This window comes from Grus americana, chromosome 1 (genome assembly GCF_028858705.1).
Source record: "Grus americana isolate bGruAme1 chromosome 1, bGruAme1.mat, whole genome shotgun sequence".
In the NCBI taxonomy this organism is placed as follows: domain Eukaryota; kingdom Metazoa; phylum Chordata; class Aves; order Gruiformes; family Gruidae; genus Grus; species Grus americana.
Genome location: NC_072852.1, coordinates 81,895,245 through 81,913,383, shown reverse-complemented (window position 1 = coordinate 81,913,383; position 18,139 = coordinate 81,895,245). Strand labels below are relative to the sequence as shown.

General features: G+C 37.8%; 1 protein-coding gene across 10 annotated transcripts in view; it reads right to left on the bottom strand.

The window, feature by feature from the left end:
- The window catches only part of CCDC91 (coiled-coil domain containing 91), a 149,673-nt gene extending 135,649 nt beyond the window's left edge, over positions 1-14,024 (bottom strand). For 4 of the 10 annotated variants that reach the window (XM_054813418.1, XM_054813412.1, XM_054813421.1 and 1 more), the window contains exon 1: positions 13,634-13,967. The gene's annotated coding sequence lies outside the window, so the exon portion shown is untranslated. Of the gene's footprint in view, positions 1-13,383 lie in introns of all 10 variants that reach the window. The other 6 variants (XM_054813419.1, XM_054813414.1, XM_054813422.1 and 3 more) reach the window with 6 other exon arrangements.
- Positions 14,025-18,139: the final 4,115 nt, after the last annotated feature.

Here is an 18,139-nt window from a genome sequence, read left to right as displayed (position 1 = left end):
GACAAGGATGGGTAGGAACTACCATGCATGTGTCAGCAAGAGGACATTTTCTAAGAGGCCCCATATCCAGCAAGTTACTAGGACATTTAAGTACCAAGCATGTGATGAGGGCATTGATATCAAGAATATTACTCATCAGTTAACAATTAGGAAAAAATTATTTCTCATTCAAAAGGAGTTAAACTCCCCCCACCCTCAAACAAACGGACAATGAGATACCAGCCAGATTCTCCATCCATCCTATAATCCATTCAGTTTTGTCTCCTTCCCTAGCTAGTCTACAAAGCTAGGCAGGGAGCATGCCGGGCATGCCCTAGAAGCACAAACCCAACAACTTTCTTTTCCAAGATCTGTACAACTTCTCTTCAATTCTATTAGCAGTTAAAATATTATCATATACAAGGCTTAGCAAGCAGATCCTTCCAGAAATAGAAAAAAACCCCACATATTCTGTGCCACTGAGCAGACATTGATCACCTTCAAAATGCCTCTGCCTTCTACAGTTCTTCTCTTTGCAGCCATGATGGCATTGATGGCAATGTGGTATTAGAGAAGTAAGAATACCCTCCTTATATTACACTAGCAAGCATACACACAAAAACCAGATCGTTCTTAAAACATACATTGCCTCACAGCTAAGATGCAGAATAAACTGGATGCACAAAGTTTATGAAGTATAGGCAATATATGCAGACAAGTCTCCATTCATCACAGTTGGGCCTAATTCAAAATGCTCCACATCTTCCCAGTCTAACAGAAACTAATTGTTCTTTCTCCCATGTAATTTATTTTAAATCACAACTTTGTATATCCTCCAAGACCTTTGTTAAACTGGAAATAAATGCATGCCCAACAGATATTCATCCTAAAGTATAAAACTACCATGCATATAGAATACATATACAAGAACAAAATAATAACAAACTGTAGTGAACTCGTATGTAATACACTTGAGAATCCATGGAATTATTTAAGTTAACAAGGACCTTACATATTCACAGAGCTTAACAGCTTTTGAAACCAGTACTATTTAACAAGAACTACTGAAATTTATCCAAAAATTACTATGCCGAAGTGATCCCTTCTGGCAACACTGAGAAAACAGGCAGAACATTCAGGCTCCAAAGAGTAAACTACATGTAGAGTGATATCTTTTAACTACATTAATTACTGGATAATTACACAGTCTTTAGTCAGCAAAATTACCAATGAAGACAAGTTTAGCTTGACTAAAGTCAACAAGAAAAAGCTTGAATATTTGAGTAATAACCATTAATATCCTGTACTTACACTCAATAATAAAAACAATGCATTTCACAATTAAAAGTTCCAGGTAATTGCTATAATTTTCTTTAGAGACTTTAAGAAAAAAATTTCTGTGAATGGACAATTTAAGCTTATCTAGTCATTTTCTAAAGTATCAGATTGTTTAAAAAGATATTAACGAAAAATCACAACTATTTTCCTTCACTCATTATGAGTAGTACATTAGGCTACTTCTATAATCAAACCACTATTTTCCCAGGACAAATACTGCTGAGTGCATAACTTACATGGAAAATTATTATCATAAACATTTTACTAAATAAGAACAAAGGATTTTGTTTTTTTAATCCAAAATGCCAAAATAATTTTAAGACATTCAAGCCTAGTTCATTTAATGAGAGTAGCTCAGAACACGGCCTGGCTGTCTGTCACTAGGATACTGAACGGGAGGTGCAGTCTGCCAGAAGACTGTAACTAAATTCAACTCTGCACACACTTCCCTCACTTTTTTATTTAGCATGTGGTTCTATAATTCAAACCGAATGGGAGAACCAGGATTGTATTAATAAGCAAGAACTACAGAGTAGCCCCTGCTGTAACAAAGATATTGACAGTGTTCTATCCTTCATCAGTTTTACTAACTCCAGATGTTCCATAGTCATTTACAGTTTAACCAGGTTAAATACAGATGTGTATAATTTTCCATGGGATCTAATGTTGACATACAATCAAATAATTTTCATTTTTTTAAAATAAAAATTCTTATTTATTACCTAGACTTCTAAACTAGACACTAATCAGATCACAGTGTATTTTACATGAGGAATTTTGAACAATTTAAGCATAGCTGCTACCTGAAGATGACCATTTAAAATAAAAATGTGTTACGTTTTTGCAACAACTTTATTAACTTTTTTCTAAGAAAAATGATTCAGGTATGTTAGAAAGATAATCACTTCATTTCTGAGTGTGCGTTTTACATATACCATGTAGATAAGCAATAACAAAAAGTGACTTAAATTTTTTTATAACTATTTTTGAGCACTCTCGCTACTCAGTACTCTTTACTCAACTTTGATACGCATTCATTTTACTAAAACACGTCCTTAATACAGTTCACATCATAATAACTGGATAAATTAACTTCATAAATCCTTCTTAAACACACTCTGGGATACATTAAGGCAATCCAGCAGGTCAGTATCTTCACCCTTGTAAAAACATTTTGAAACCTTTTACTGATAAGTTCATTTTCTAACAGCATTACTATGGCCTCTTTCAGATGCATGACAAAGGTGGTTTACTTTTAAAAAGTGTGCACTGAAAGTATTAAGCATTTATATTACATACTTTCTGCTTGCTATAATTAAAAAAAAACCCCAAAACCCAAAACCAAAACGCAACAGCTCATAACTTTGCTCAACCGTGTGTGTACCACTGCAGCAACATATACACACACACAGATACATATAAAGAGAGCGTGCACTCATTTTCAGATAGTAAAACAAAAAGCATCTATGTACAGCAAAGTCTTCACGGCACACAGTAAATTTAAATTTAATAGTTTCCAAAAATAAATATAATTTGCCTCTATTTTTGAAATTTTCAAACATATTAATTCCTGTCTCTTCTCCTTTTAAAGAAAATGTGGTTCTTGAACGAATATTGTTCTTTCAACCCCAACAAAGCACAAGTCAGGCCTCTTTATAAACATTAAAGGCAGCTTATGCATGCATTTATAAGGATAACCGCATCAAATCTCAGGTACCTTCAATATCGATAAATTTAGATAGCTCTATCGCACACTTTTTAAGCATCATTAACTAGAGAAAGAGTATTCACAAAAATCCTAAAAGAGAAATTAATAATAAAAAAATTAATCTGATCCTGGATCCAATACCTCATTTTACCATTCATCATACAGTAATTAATATTCAATTTCTGTATGAATCATTTTAAAGTGGACTGTAACTTTTAAACAAAAGTGGGTTTAAATTCAGTTTGAGACCCTTTCCACAGTCATTTTACAATGTTACTATACATTAGTGCTAATCAAGTGCACAATAATGTGGCCGTTAAAAAAAAAAAAAAAGAAAAACAAAAAAAAAGAAATAAGCCAGACTGGTTAAAGTTTCCCATGTAACATATAGAAACATGAGAAAAACTTAAGAACCCACCAGCAGAACATATCACAGACCACAAGATTTGGCTGAAAACCAGCATTTCAAATTAACTACAACTTTTCTTCAATCTATAGTTGATCACGCCAAGACACTGATTTTTGCTCCAGCAGCTTATAAACTAAAAACAAGTTGACTATGGCATGTATATCACATGGAAATCTCTTTAGAAGCTCTGCATTATTTCAGAAGTTGCACCCCATGGAAAGTCCTTTTAAAAGCTTAACTGGCAAGTGTATGCTAAAATATTTTGGTTTCCATCTAAAACTACACTAAATTCCAATCCTCAGAGACAGGATTTCCAGTTTATTTCTCTCTATACACACACACACTAAACTCAAGAACTGTAGCATAGGAAAGTGTTGTTAAAGTTTAGAAAAAAGAGTAAGACTAGTGCAAATAAGTGACTGTAGGTCTCTTTTCTTCAGAATTCAAAAAAAAAAATCACTGGCCTGTGTTCTGCAATAAATAAAAGATATTTAAGTGAAAATGTAAGTATTTAATACAAAAGGATACTAAAATTAAAAGTAATGCAATTCCAATCTTTCCTTCAAGCCCCACCTCAAGATAAATGAAATCAATTCTAGCAGTATGTTCTGGCAAAGTATTTAATGAGGAAAAATTCAAGTGTAAAGAACTACAAGACCAAGTTTGGGCAAGAGTACACAGAATATCAAATAGCTTTTACCTACATTCACCTTATTCAAAAACCTTAGAGACATGGAATGAACTTATACTTATATCGGATGTTATTTAATATATTTAGCAGTTATTTAGTGTATTTATTTACAAGCTAACAGAACTTCAGAATATAGAGCATGTACAGAAAGCACTGTAAGCAACAAAATCTTCTCATGGTACTCATGTTTCAAATAGATCAAACTCAGATCAATATTTTCCTAATTACTTTTAATATGCACTTATTGGTGTCCCCCATTCTATGAAGACTTTAACTGTAATTAAAATAACAAAAGATGGTTTGTTGTTCTCCTTACAATTTATTGTGTTTGAAACTAATTTATAGCCAAATAATTCTTCTGATTAAAAGTAGGCACAGCATCTAAGAAGTCTGCTGACTTTTTTGGCTCTGAAACATTTGAAAATAATCCATACTGTAGGACCTCTAACGGAAAGCAGAAGAGGAGTGGCATAAGAGTGAATTTAACATTTGTCTTTATCTGGGCATTTATAAAGGCATCTATACACATTTACATAGACATCAAGACTATTTCAGAAGTATATTGTTAGTATGGACTTCTACATCAATATTCAAAGCACTTCAGTTTAGATTTAGCAGTTCTGTACCCCAATTTGACTCAGTTTGCCATTACTACTGCAAACTGAGCTAAGGACTCATTGTCACATCCACGAAATAACCTCTAGGTGCAAACTGCCACAGAGGTTTTTCAGAAATATTAACAGAAAAGCACAGCCAATGCTATTTTCCTTTGTATAAAAAGCTACCTTTTTGCTGGCCTGGAAAAGAACTGCTAAAGACTGAGGCAAAGGTGGCATTAAGTATCTCAGCCTTTTCCCCATCCTTTGACACTATGTTTTCCCCCTGCATCCAATAAAGGATGGAGATTGTCCTTAGCCCTCCTTTTGTTGCTAAGGTAGTTATAGAAACATTTTTTATTGTCTTTTATGGCAGTAGCCAGATTAAGTTCTAGTTGGGCTTAGGTGCTTCTAATTTTCTCCCTACATAACCTCACAACATCCTTGCAGACCACCTGAGTTGCCTGCTCTGTCTTCTTCCAAAGGCCATATACTCTCCTTTTTTTCCTGAGTTCCAGCCGAAAATCTCTGTTCAGCCAGGCCGGTCTTCTTCCCTGCCGCCTTGTCTTTTGGCACATGGGGACACTCCTGCACCTTTAAGATTTCCTTCCTGAAGGGTGTCCAGCCTTCCTGGACTCCTTTGCCCTTCAGGACTGCATCCCAAGGGACTCTGTCAACCAGTCTCCTAAACAGGACAAAGTCTGCCCTCCAGAAGTCCAAGGGAGCAGTTGTGCTGAGCACCCACCTTACTTCTCTGAGAATCAAAAACTCTCATCATTTCAGGATCACTGCACTCAAGATGGTCTCCAACCATCACATCACCCACAAGTCCTCCTCTGTTCACAAGCAACAGGTCCAGCGGGCCACCTTCCCTAGTTGGCTCACTCACCGTGTCAGGAAGTTCTCTTCCACACACTCCAGGAACCTCATAGACTGTTTCCTCTCCGCTGTACTGTATTTCCAGCGGACATCTGGTAAGTTGAAGTCCCCCATAAGAAAAAGGGCCAGCAATCGTGAGACTTCCCCCAGCTGCTTATAGAATATTTCATCTGCCTCTTCATCCTGGCTGGGTGGTCTGTAACAGCATCCCACCATGATATCTTCCTTGTTGGCATTTCCCCTGATTCTTACCCATATACACTCAACCCTATCATCACCATTATCAAGCCCCAGACAGTCAAAACACACCCCAACACACAGGGCTAGCCCACCACCTCTCCTTCCTTGCCTATCCCTCCTGAAGAGTTTACAGCCATCCACTGCAGCACTCCATTTATGCAAATCATCCCATCATGTTTTCATGAGTGAAACCTAGGAATCTGTAGTTCCAATCATTATAGCCAAAACCATATGCTTGACACCTTGGCCATAAGGAAGTGACTCCTTCAAATAATGCTCCCACCTCACCCCAAAAAAACCCTAAAACAAATAAAAAACCCCAAACAAAACCAAAAACCCAAGCCAAAGATAAAGAACACTGTACAGCCAGTCCTGAAATTCTTACAGCTACTGATCAAGCAGCAGTTCAATCTTAACACAAATGAAAATCATAGATGTGTATGACCTGGTCAACTCCCCCGCTCATCTTACACAAAATAGTTTGTCCGCTAATAAGCTGGACTGAATTTGGACCACTGATTTTGCAGTGATAGATTCGGGACTCTCATCACTATGTCCTGAAGGCATTCTGGTCTGCCCTACCCTCACTCCTTAAGAATGTCATTACAAATATTTTTAGTAAAAAACATACAAGCTGCAACACTTCTAGAAAACTTCAGATGGACACCAAATAAAAATCAGTGGTTTGTCCTAACAGATCAGAATGCATGTAGTCTGTTTTGCCTTTTTTTTTGAATTAAGGAACTGTATGTTCATTATCACTTTTTTGCCTTAAAAAAAAAAAAGCTGTCAGCAATTAAAAAATTTTCTAAAGTCATTACTGTCTTAGCAAGCACTTCCCTTTAAAGTCAGTCTGTAATTGCTCTAGAAGTGAAGCATAGAAAGTTTTCCCTACCACACAAACAGGACTGTCATTGGCCACAAGTTTCTACCACATCACAGATCAAACCTCTCCCATTTTCTTACTACCACTCATACAGTAATCGCAAATCTAACGTGGAAAAAATGAAAACTGACTTTCAAAGACCTCACGTAAAAACATTGCCTTTCTGAAATCCAAGCAAGGGCTGCTGTACCGAACAAGGCAAAAGGTATACCTACAAGAAGATAAAGACTTGTCTCAACAACAGATACAACCCAATCTGGAAATCTAACTATAAAATCATATTATAATCTGTTCTTCTGAATATAATACATTTATCAAAATGCCAATATAAAATTATTAATTCTATTCCATAAACAAACTTCCACTTGATAAATATTTATAATATTCTGTAATATTTATCTTATTTTAAACATTGAGAATATTTTCATCCTAACCATATTATAAAAACCTCAATGAGATTCAGAAATACAAAAAAAAATCAACTTAGAAAACAAAGGCTCTTAGAAAGACTTGAGTCTCTTAATTATTTTTCAGAACAGGATCTGCACGAGCAGAATGACCAAATGATCCTACCAATGCTTTCTTATATCGCCACAAACTGTTGAATGCAAATTACAATCTGTATTCTGCGCCTTTCTAACATGAGTGATCCTGTGAGTTTTAAAGAGTTTTCCAATTGCCAAAACTTTTTTTTTAATGTTTAGTTAAAAAAATAAATTAAATAAAAACTTTAATAGAAATTAAGAAAATGTTCCATAAAACTCATTATTAGTAACATTAATGATACATAAAAACATTAGCAAAGCATACTAGAAGCAGTGACAAAAAGTACAAACTCTGAAATAACAAACTGAAATACATCAGACTCTCAGGGAACAACTACTAATCCTGTAGGACTCCACAATCCAGTTCTAAATGGAGTCAGCTCATCTCAGAATGAATTGAGGGGGGAATACATTTTGCCTCCTTTACATTTTTCCTAATGCTTTTCCATTTAGCCTGAATCAAACTGGGATCAGTTTAGATAATCACATACTGGAGAATCACTTTGCCCTGATGTTACCATTCCCTTTAGATGCTGACCTAAAGCCAAAAGAAACCCCATTTATCTACTGAAATTTCCATGGCTTTAAGCTTTCTTCAGCATTAGAGAAGATATGTCTCATGTAAATGTGGACAGACGATTCAGGAGCCCAATGTAGGAGGCATCTACACACCACAGTCTTTAAGAATATACATTGCCCAATGAAGGCACAGGGCAGTCCCTGAGCAATTTCCAGTACTTCTTTTAAAAGAGCCTTTACAGATTGTAATAGTAATCCTCTGCAGCCAGGCTCAGGGAGCAGTTCCTCACAGAGAGACCTGTGGACACTATGAAAAGCCCCAAATAGTACCAGGGAAACATGGACCCCAAGCTCAACGAGGATTAATAATGAGCTTTTCCCAGAAAGCAGGTACCTACTCTGGGTACACAACAACAGAGGAAGCATGTCTAAACCCTCTCACCTTCTTACAGATTTCTCCTACCTTCATTCAGTGTGCCCAAAAGAACATGTGCAACAACAAGTATGTCTTCAGCAGTTATTTTCTTGAAAAGTCCATAGCTTAGAGCAAGTATTTGTCATCCCTTTAAGCTCACATTTATTCAGTATCCTCACCCAGAGCTGCACCTCTTCCCCAGAGTGTTCACAAAATAGAGTATTTCAGTTGGAAGGGACCTACAATGATCATCTAGTCCAACTGCCTGAGTACTTCAGGGCTCACCAGAAGTTAAAGCATATTATTAAAGGCATTGTCCAAATGCCTTTTAAACACTGACAGGGATGGGGCACGAACCACCTCTCTAGGAAGCCTGTTCCAGTGTTTGACTGCCCTCTTGGTAAATAAATGGTTCCTAATGTCAAGTTTGAACGTTCCTTGACACAGCTTTGAATCATTCCCACAGGTCCTGCTGCTGGATCTCAGGGAGAAGAGCTCAGTACCTCCCTCTCCACTTCCCTTCCTCAGGAAGCTGCAGAGCAATGAGGTCACCCCTCAGCCTCCCTTTCTCCAAACTAGACAAACCCAGAGTCCTTGGCCACTCCTCACAGGACACGTCTTCCAGCTCATAATATTCACATTGAAGTATGAAATTTTCATTACGTTTTCATACACATCTATTGTCACTTGAAACAGATGATTGCAAATTGTATAATTTTCTGCTTCTATTCAGATCAAAAGACTATAGTGCTTTGGCATGGCTGTGTTGTCACACAACAACTCTTAAGAATGGAATACTTCATAGTCAGAGTACAATTCTTCAATATATAAAAAACCTGAAACACAACCAATAAGCATACTGAAACATTGATATTCTCTGTGGTAACGCCACTGTGAACTGCTTTTCTAGAAATAACACATCACATTAAATCCCTTTTTAAGTCCTTTTTTGAAGTAAAAGCAACAGCTCTAGCAATAGATTCAGGGCTACAGCCTTGAAATTAGTAGTTTTCTAACTGGAAGAACTTGGATTTGGATGTTTTGTACCTTAACATGTGCTTGCACATCCTATATCCAATTTCCAAAGAAAATAGTTTTTAATAGTCAGCCCTTAGTGCCAGTTCCCAACTGTATTCCATGGACAACAAGCAATCCACTCTTCAGTACAGATTACTTTGCCCTGTACAGTGTCTGCTATAGCCTCATAATCCAAAGGGAAGATGAACAGAAGCAAGAGTGACAAATTGAAACTACCCCTGCTACCAGCATAATTATTTTAACTACTTTTTCCTAAAACAAACAAACAAAAAGCCCCAACTACTATTGTTGCAGTATCACCTAAAATTAGTTTACATATGTGCACAAAAATCTGCCATCTTTTCCAGAAGGACTGCGCTAAAATAAGAGAAGCAATATTCCTGGAGTCTAAAGGTAGAAGAATTGGAGAAGATATGACTTACATTTCACTGCACCTGAAAACTTGTCTGACTAGTTAGTATTAGAGTATTACCATGCCATATGTTATCAGATAAGGGGATTCACAAAAATTAGCTAAAACATTCAAATTTGGTTCTTTGATCAAGAAAAGCTTGATCAAAAGATCAAGAAAATAGGTGAAAACTTTACATTCTAGAACTATTAGCAGAGTTGCTAGTGGGAATCTTAAAAACCAGAATTTAATTCTTTATTGTTTTCAGTAAGTGGAGGTTTTTAAAGCCAGCTTTCAATAAACTGCCCGAGATTTTAGATCTTTTGATACTAAGTTAGCACTATAGTTTGGACATGCTCTATTTTCTTAAAACGAAAACTTAGAACTTTGTGCAAATATAACAGACCACATATTTTATATCAACTGAAATTAGCAACTTAAAGTAAAGCCATTTCTAGATTCTTCTCTAAAAGACATACAAAAACTGAATTGTGATCACTTTAATGAGAAACAGCAAAAGCTGCTTTTCTTATATAGGCATTATACAGGCATGAGAAACGTTTTTCTTTCTAAGGATCCAAACACCTTTATAAATATTATGTCCATTCTTCTAGCTCTGTTTCAAAGGCTTGAAAAGTTTGCTAGACAGTAACTGTAACAATGCGATCAACAAGAAATGTTTGCCTCATGTTCATAAACAAAGGCAGACAGATGCCACATCCAGCTGCTGAAAAACTGCAGAAGAGTTCTATAGAAATGCCAGGCCTAAAAATCTCTTTAGGAACATCCATCACCACTTAAACAAGTACATGTGAAGTAATAAATTTAATTCACTTTCTTTTAATTCAAAAAGTTCTCTGTGACTGCTTAAAAAGAAATTTATGTGTACATAATTCTGCCTCTCCAACCATATCCTATAACGGAATTTACATTTTTAAGACTTGGCTTCATCGAAAGAGTGGACAGAACCCCCAGAATTCATTTCAGTCACTCCAAGAATAAACCTGTCAACTGAACAATGTAAAGGAAAAGAGCCCACTATGTCAGAAAAGCAAAAGTCTTCATATTGTTCAATCACAGACTCTTCAGGAAGAAAGAATATGGATGATACTGTACATTAAAAAAGTTTATATACTGTGTTATTTTACATGAAGAACATTACAAATCACTTAATTCCTTTCTGTAAAAATAGCACCATTCTGGAGACTCAGATCTGGAGAGCAGGTACCATTGCTTAAGGGACACAAGGGGATGAAGGAAGATTAAGGTTGCAATAGGCCTTATCAGGAAAGCTAAATCCAACTTTAAAATTTAAGGTATTTATTTTTACTAACACAAGCTAGGATTATTTCCACATAAATCTTAAGTCTTTAGAAGTGTAAGAAAATCAAAATGGAAAAACAGCCCATCCTTGAATTTCTAATGCATTCTTATGTTTATATATATCAAAGTAACAAAGTAGTAAAATCTAACAGATGTTAAAATACAATGTCTGAAAGACATCTTGCAACACTTTATAAATAAATCTACCACTTACAATGCACTTAAAGGTAGATTTAGTCTGCATGACTCAAAATTTACAACTTACTGTCTGCAACCTGAAACCCCTAGCATGTTAGGGAAAAAGCCCTACACAAGAGGTTTCTCCTTCATTATTACGATCAAATTAGTTTTACATAAGCTAATGGCATTGTAAGGGCATTGAAGAGTCAAAAACTGCACAAATTGGCAATATCAGATTACAAAACACACAAGCATATCAGACCATTGCAGACTGAAACAACCACCTGGTGAAGCTGAACGGACTCAAATGAACATAGGCAAGAGGTATTGTGAGCTTTACATTGAAAGATTCACAAAAACCTTGGTTCCATCATACCACAAACTTTTTTCCATTTGGTGTTGCAAGCTTTCCTGGAAGTTGGTTTCAGTAAGCCAGGAGGAATCAAGCCAACTGCTCAGATGATACACACCATACTTAGATGTCTTAGCAGTTCTGTAAACATTTGGAGAATGCCAGTTATTGCCCTTAAGATTGCAATCCAATTGTTCCTCTGGACCAGAAATACGCATTACAGCATAATTATATTTTGGCACCTACAAATCTATATAGCTATCATCATCCTGAACGTCAGCCTGACACCACATAAACAGCTAACATTGTCTAGACAACATATATTCTTCACTAAGCTCTGGCGGTAGTTGTGTCACTTGGAAAGAAACGTGAAGGAGCTGGTCTAACAGTCCATGGCATTCAAAGACAGGCAGAAAACAATCAAAGCACACATTAACTAAATGAAGAAATACTTAAACTGAATTGAGAGTTCTAATATGGCACTGACTGATCAGTATGTCTCAAAATCCTTGTAGAGGTGTATATATGAACATCACAGATGTAAATGTGTCACCAGGTGTACTCAGTTTTCAATCATTTGTACCTCTAGGTAGAATTAAACTGAAAGGAAGCCTTAAACATAATTATAGCAATAGTTAGAATAAAGATTTGTATAAAAAACACGTCCAAAGGTGACAGACTCTATTTTAATGCCCACCATCTCAATCCAGTGTGTACAAAATGCACCTGCCTCCTCAGATGAGCTACAGTAAAATACCATCTCAGCTTTAAGGTAGAAGAAATCAGCATGTGCAGGTTGGGACATCCCAGACTAACAGCATTATTGGTGAAGCTATTCACAAAGACACACTGAGGCACAAAGCACATGTTACTCTCCTAGTCTCCTAGTCATCTTCCTTTCAAAATAGTATAAAATAAATTTGCACAAGATTCTCAAGAATCTCTTTAAGAGGTTCTGAAAAAGGCTCTGGGATTGTCTATTATTCATTGAGCATCCAGGCATTACCTGTTTGAACACCATTGTGACTTTTTTTTCTTTCAAGTCCTACCAGCATGGAGCTCACTACTGTTAACAGACATTGTCTACCCTGCAAATGCTGTGTGAAAATGGTCGACAGTCTGCTTCCTGTATTAGTGACTAACATTCCCAAAGAAAAAAAAACAATGAAGTACTAGAACACTAGCACCAAGTTACTTACACATTCATGCCATGGATATGGAGGCACTCAGAACAAAGTAGTACGTTTAAGAAATGTACGCAGAAGAGCAAAATCTGAAGAGCAGAAAAAAGCAAAACAGCCAGAAAGGACCAAGAACAAAAATAATTAAGCAAGTTACAGAAACAGGTATTCAAGCACTGTGACAAAACCTATCCAAAGTTCCACAAAAATGCTGCAGTACGATGGCAAGAAATGCATTCATGGTGTGTAGTTGATAGGCCAAAAGAACTGCTAAGACAGGAAAGGGAAATTGCTTTTAAGAGAAACTGTAGTCTCCTGAGAAGAATCAAAGCTGCAGAAGGAGTTCATCAAAGGAGTATCCCAAAGCAAAGGGTTACTTTCAGGTGCTGAGGTATCAAGAGGATATAGTCAACCCTATTATACTGATGAGAAGCCTCAAAACCTAAAACCTTTAAAGATTATATTTATAGAAAACGTTTCAGATGCCTGAAGGTTCAGAAAGATTTTCAGAAGTACTTCAACACCTAACCCTACAGTAACAGATACTGGGCACACAGGCACTTCTTAATAAAAATCAGACTAGATACTTTTCCACAACTTAAGATTCCAGACAATGTTTGAAAATTTGACCACGCAGAGCTTGGCCTCAGAAGGGGAGGAGTAGAGAAGTCATAGCCAAGATTTCCAAACCTCTGGGCTGGAGAACTACTCACAAGGTTCTCCTTCCTGTTGACAGGGATATCAATTTTCTGGTGCAGGGAAGGAATGCTCCTGTTGTTCCTCTAAACTACTTTTAAGATCCGCTTTTGTAGCAACCCTGAAGTCACACCACTAAGCACAGCCACGACAGCACACAGGTATCAACACTAGCGGGCCGTAGCTGTGGCACAGGTAGGGCCTGGACCTGGGGGCAGCACTGGACGAGGAATCAGGCAGATGAAGGCAGGCCTCGCAGACAATCACCTGCAGCAGTCGGTGTCGCCGCCGCCGCCAGGCTCTACCACCGCCGGTACCAGGCCTGCTCCACACCCTGCAACCCCGGTGAGGGGAGGGCGGTGAACCAGCTGGAAACTGCGCCTGCCTCCCCCTGCTAGGCTCACTCAGCGCGGGCGGGCGGGAGGCGGCTTTCCCTTTTCACTTCAGCCGGCTCCGCGGCCGGTGGAACCGCTGGCGCCCCGAGCCTGCCGCCACCAACCGCCGCGCCTCGCTCCCACACAGGCGGCGCGCGCGCCTGCCGTTACAGGGCTACCCCCCCCGCCACGGGAAAACCGCCCCCACGCGCGCGAACCCCAGCCAGCGCGGCCTCACCCGGATGCGGATTTCACGCCGCTCCCTCCCCCACACCCCCCCCTGCTCGGCGCACCGCGAGTCACGTGGTGTTAGCCCCGCACGCGCGATTTGGGAGCCGGCGGTCGCCGATTGGGTGCCGACGAGACCGCGCCGGGGTAGGCGCGCGGGGCGCCGCCGGCGGCACCTGAGGCGGGAGGAGGCGCGGTCCCGTGCGGCCCTGAGGTAACCGCCGGCTCGGGGCCCAGCGGCGGGGCACGGGCCGCTGCCGGCCATGGGTGCCTGCGGGAGTGGCTGGTCATCCTCGAGCGGCTCCCCGATCGCCGCGGCGCCTTATCCTTCCTTACCGAGCCAGCCACGGAAACACGACGCCACTGGAGTCACCGGCTGGCGCTGGTCTCGGAGCAGCCCCGTCCCCTGGATGGAGCCTTTGCCTCTTGGCCTTTGGTTCTGCAGTCAAAACGTAGTTGCTTGCCCTGCCGGCGTGGTGACCGTAGGCTCGTTGCCTCAAGCTTTGTCCTCAAACAGCAGCGGCGTGTTTAGTTAGCACCGGCTGCCACCCTTCTGCGTTATCACAGAAAATTAATCAAGAGCTGACTGGACAGTGATAATCAAATCGCCCCTCTGGTCTGGACAGAAGAAGATAACCTCTTGGGCAGTTCTCTTTGCAGTTGCTGTAAGGTGCTGAGAGGATATGGCATAAAGTGGCAAAAACTAAGGCGGATCATCCAAGTTGTGAACGACATACCATAGTGTTATGAACTGGAGGAACTTAACTGATTAACTACTGAACCTGTTCTGTGGATAAAACAATTTCAGTATCTAGTGGAATAGATATTTACTTAATGAACAGTGCATTAAGAGACATAGAATGAAAAAGATTGAGCATTATGGCACTGGAACAGTACACTACAGTAATTTTCATATTCCATACTACATGAAGAAACAGAAAATGGGATTGTTTAGGCTGTATGTCCCATTACACCTGACTGCAGTGTTCCCAAAGGTGGCAGAAGAACACGATTTTTTGTTTAACATCACATGCACCTTTATCAGACTTTTTACAAGTTATGCCATACATTAAAAAGAAGAAAAAAGTCTTGTGCCTGAATCATTATAAAAGTTGAAAGTTTGATGGAGATTTCTTAAACGTTCATCCTCAGTGGACAAAAATAGCAATTCTAAGGGCTCTTGTTTTCTGCGTTAGTTAATCTTCCACTGCAGTATTATCCCAGCTAAAAAAACATTATATAGGTCAGTCAGATGGTAGAGTTTCTTCTTGGATGTACAAGGAGAAAAAAATCTTAAGAGAACCTTTTGAATATTCTATATTAATATATGGACATTAAAGAAGTTCTGTAAAGATTTAGTCAGTAGTTACCTCTTTGGTTTCTATAATACTAAAAGTGAAAATTCAGATTCTCGGGATGTCAGGAGATTCTTTCCAGAATGGTGTTCAAACGCGCACTCAGGCCAGAACTGCCTGCTCCTGTTTTGTCAATAAACTGATTCTCTTTGTACAGATTAATGCAAATTTCTGTTATTGATTTCTAGGCAGTAATCCTTAAGTATGTTGTGTTTATAATGAACGTATTCTGGTTTGCCTCTCTGCAACATGTTCCTTTTCATTTTTAGATTTTGCCATACTGTTTTTGCAGAAGGAATAAGCATATTCTGGGCAAAAAGCCAAGAAAAAGTAGCTCTTACCAAGCTAAATTAGGTAATTACATTTTCACTGTGTTTTTAAAGCACAGCTGTATCTTTTGGGTTATGAGAATTAGTATATAATATACTTAACTTTATACTTTTCTTCTTATGTAAGGGAAAATGTCCCTTCAAAATGCAGACTTGTCTAATTAGCTCATTTTCTCCATTTTGAAAATCAGTAAAAGTAAATGCATTGCTTATAATAATTTTTTACTATTTTTATTTTTCCCAAGTTTAATGGTTTGTGGTGACCATTATCAGATGTCTCTTAACTTTTTTCTTTGTCAGAATTTGGTAGATGAGAAAAAATGAAATTACTTTTGTTTTGATTTTCCACTAAAACGATTACATTAATATTGTATCTCAATACTTTTCAATACTATTTTAATGACAGGTAATAAGTATCAATGAAAAATATATATATAAGGCATATAGTTACTCAGTTTTCTCTGTGCTGAGAATGATACCACTAATGCCATTCTCCCAGTAACTGAAGAAAACTGATGAAAATGATACTGTGATTTTGTTAAGTAAGATTACAGCATCGTACTGAGTTTCTTGAAGCCTACAATCTAAATAGTCACTAATATTCTAAGACTCTTAGTGGCTGTAAAAATTGGGTATGCAACTTCTATGTGCATATGTAGTAAACTAATATTAGTCTAGAAAGCAAATTCATAAACCATTAAATGTCTGTTTCCTTAAAGTGCTCAAAACTTTCTTGAAACAGTATGCCAAAATGTCTTCTGTTCTTAATTCATGTATCATCATTGCAGGAGAGGAAAGCGTCCCAAGTATACTAAAACAGTTGCAAAAAGAAGTCAAATATTAAGGGTTTTCATGTACGATAATGTTTAGCTTGTCCAAAATCAATTTCAGCATCAATTCTGCAGAATTTAGATTTTTGTAACATAAGCCTCTATCTATGCTTGTTTATTTTTTTTCCCAAATTAACCCAAGTGGGAAAAGTCCTTTAAGTCTATAATTTTCTAAATATCTGTATTTTATGGTTTCCTTGGGGTCTGATGTGGTTTTGTTTTGATAATCATCTTCCCTGCTGAGTTGCCACACTGCAGCCATTGAAATATGCTGCTATTGGTGAACGTCCTTCAACCTCTACTTCAGCTGACCTGTCTCAAGGTACTCATCTGTTAACTTCGAAAATCTCCCTGGATAATGCCCCTTGTATTTTAGGAGTATTTCCTATTGTCATGCACCCCAAGGAAACAGAGCAAAAAATTTCTTAGTGTCTAACACTGTAGTTTGTACCCCACTTTGGACAGACCATGAATATAAATTCTTGGCATTCTTCCAAAGTAGTAATGATTCCTGACAGCCACCATAATTGGGGAAACTAAAGGATGAAGAAACACAAAGAAACAAGAAAATCCATTTGTTTCGCTCTCAGACTCATTCCCTGAAGCCTGAAATGGACAATTTAATAAATGTAAATTCAGCAAGTAAAGAAAAAGCAAGAAGAGGAAAAACATTGCAAGCTATACACTGATTACAGATTTGAAAAGGAATCAGGAAGTAGAAGCTGTATAAGAGGCTTATATTTTGACTTAAGATTGAATGTAGCAACTAGCAAAAAGTTGATTGTTTATGTTTGGTAGCTGTACTCAACTTTAAACTATGTTTCTCTCTAGAGTTTTATGAAATAGAAAAAAAGCCTTTCATAATACTTAGATTACTGAAATACAGAAAGTCCAGTATAATTGTACCCAAAATAGTTTGAACCAATCTAAGACCAAAAAGTTCTTAATTTGGGCTGAATGTTATTGTTATGTCTCCTAGAGAGCAAAGTTTATAGAGATTCCTGTCAGTTCTGCAACTTTTTTTTTTTAATTGATTCAGCCTTACATGGTAACATTAGGTGGTTATAAATAAGAGGGTAATACCACCCTTCAGTATAGCAGTTTGTGTGGTATGAAGCCAGTCATATTTGTGGGTCTTCCAAATCAAACAATGTTTGTAATGTTATTGGACTGGATGCTTTTTTAAATCTTTGTAGAGAAATAAGAAAAACTCTGTTGAACAAGCATGATTTATAAAGTAGATATGGATTGATTTACCACTGTTAAATGCCATCATTAACCTAAAGAGCTGACTTCCTTACTGAGGGAAATTGGTGATATGACTGACAACAAAATGAAGTATTCACTTTTCTTGTTCTAAAGCAGATTGAGACAATGCAACATAGGTCAGTAAGCTTCTTTATATGAACGATTACCACTATTATAATATTGTGCCATTCAACATTTTCAAATACATTCAGGTCTTAGAGCATCTAAAGTCTTTATGATCTGTTGTTTGGTGATCAGCAGGAAACATTGGACCAAGTTCAGCTTGTTAGCAAACTCTTGTTTCCATGATAAGAACCAACATACTCTCTCATTCTTGTGGTCAATATTGGGAGCAAGATCCAAATGATTACACAGTTTGAATGGGCAGGAAAAGAAAATACGGTGTCAA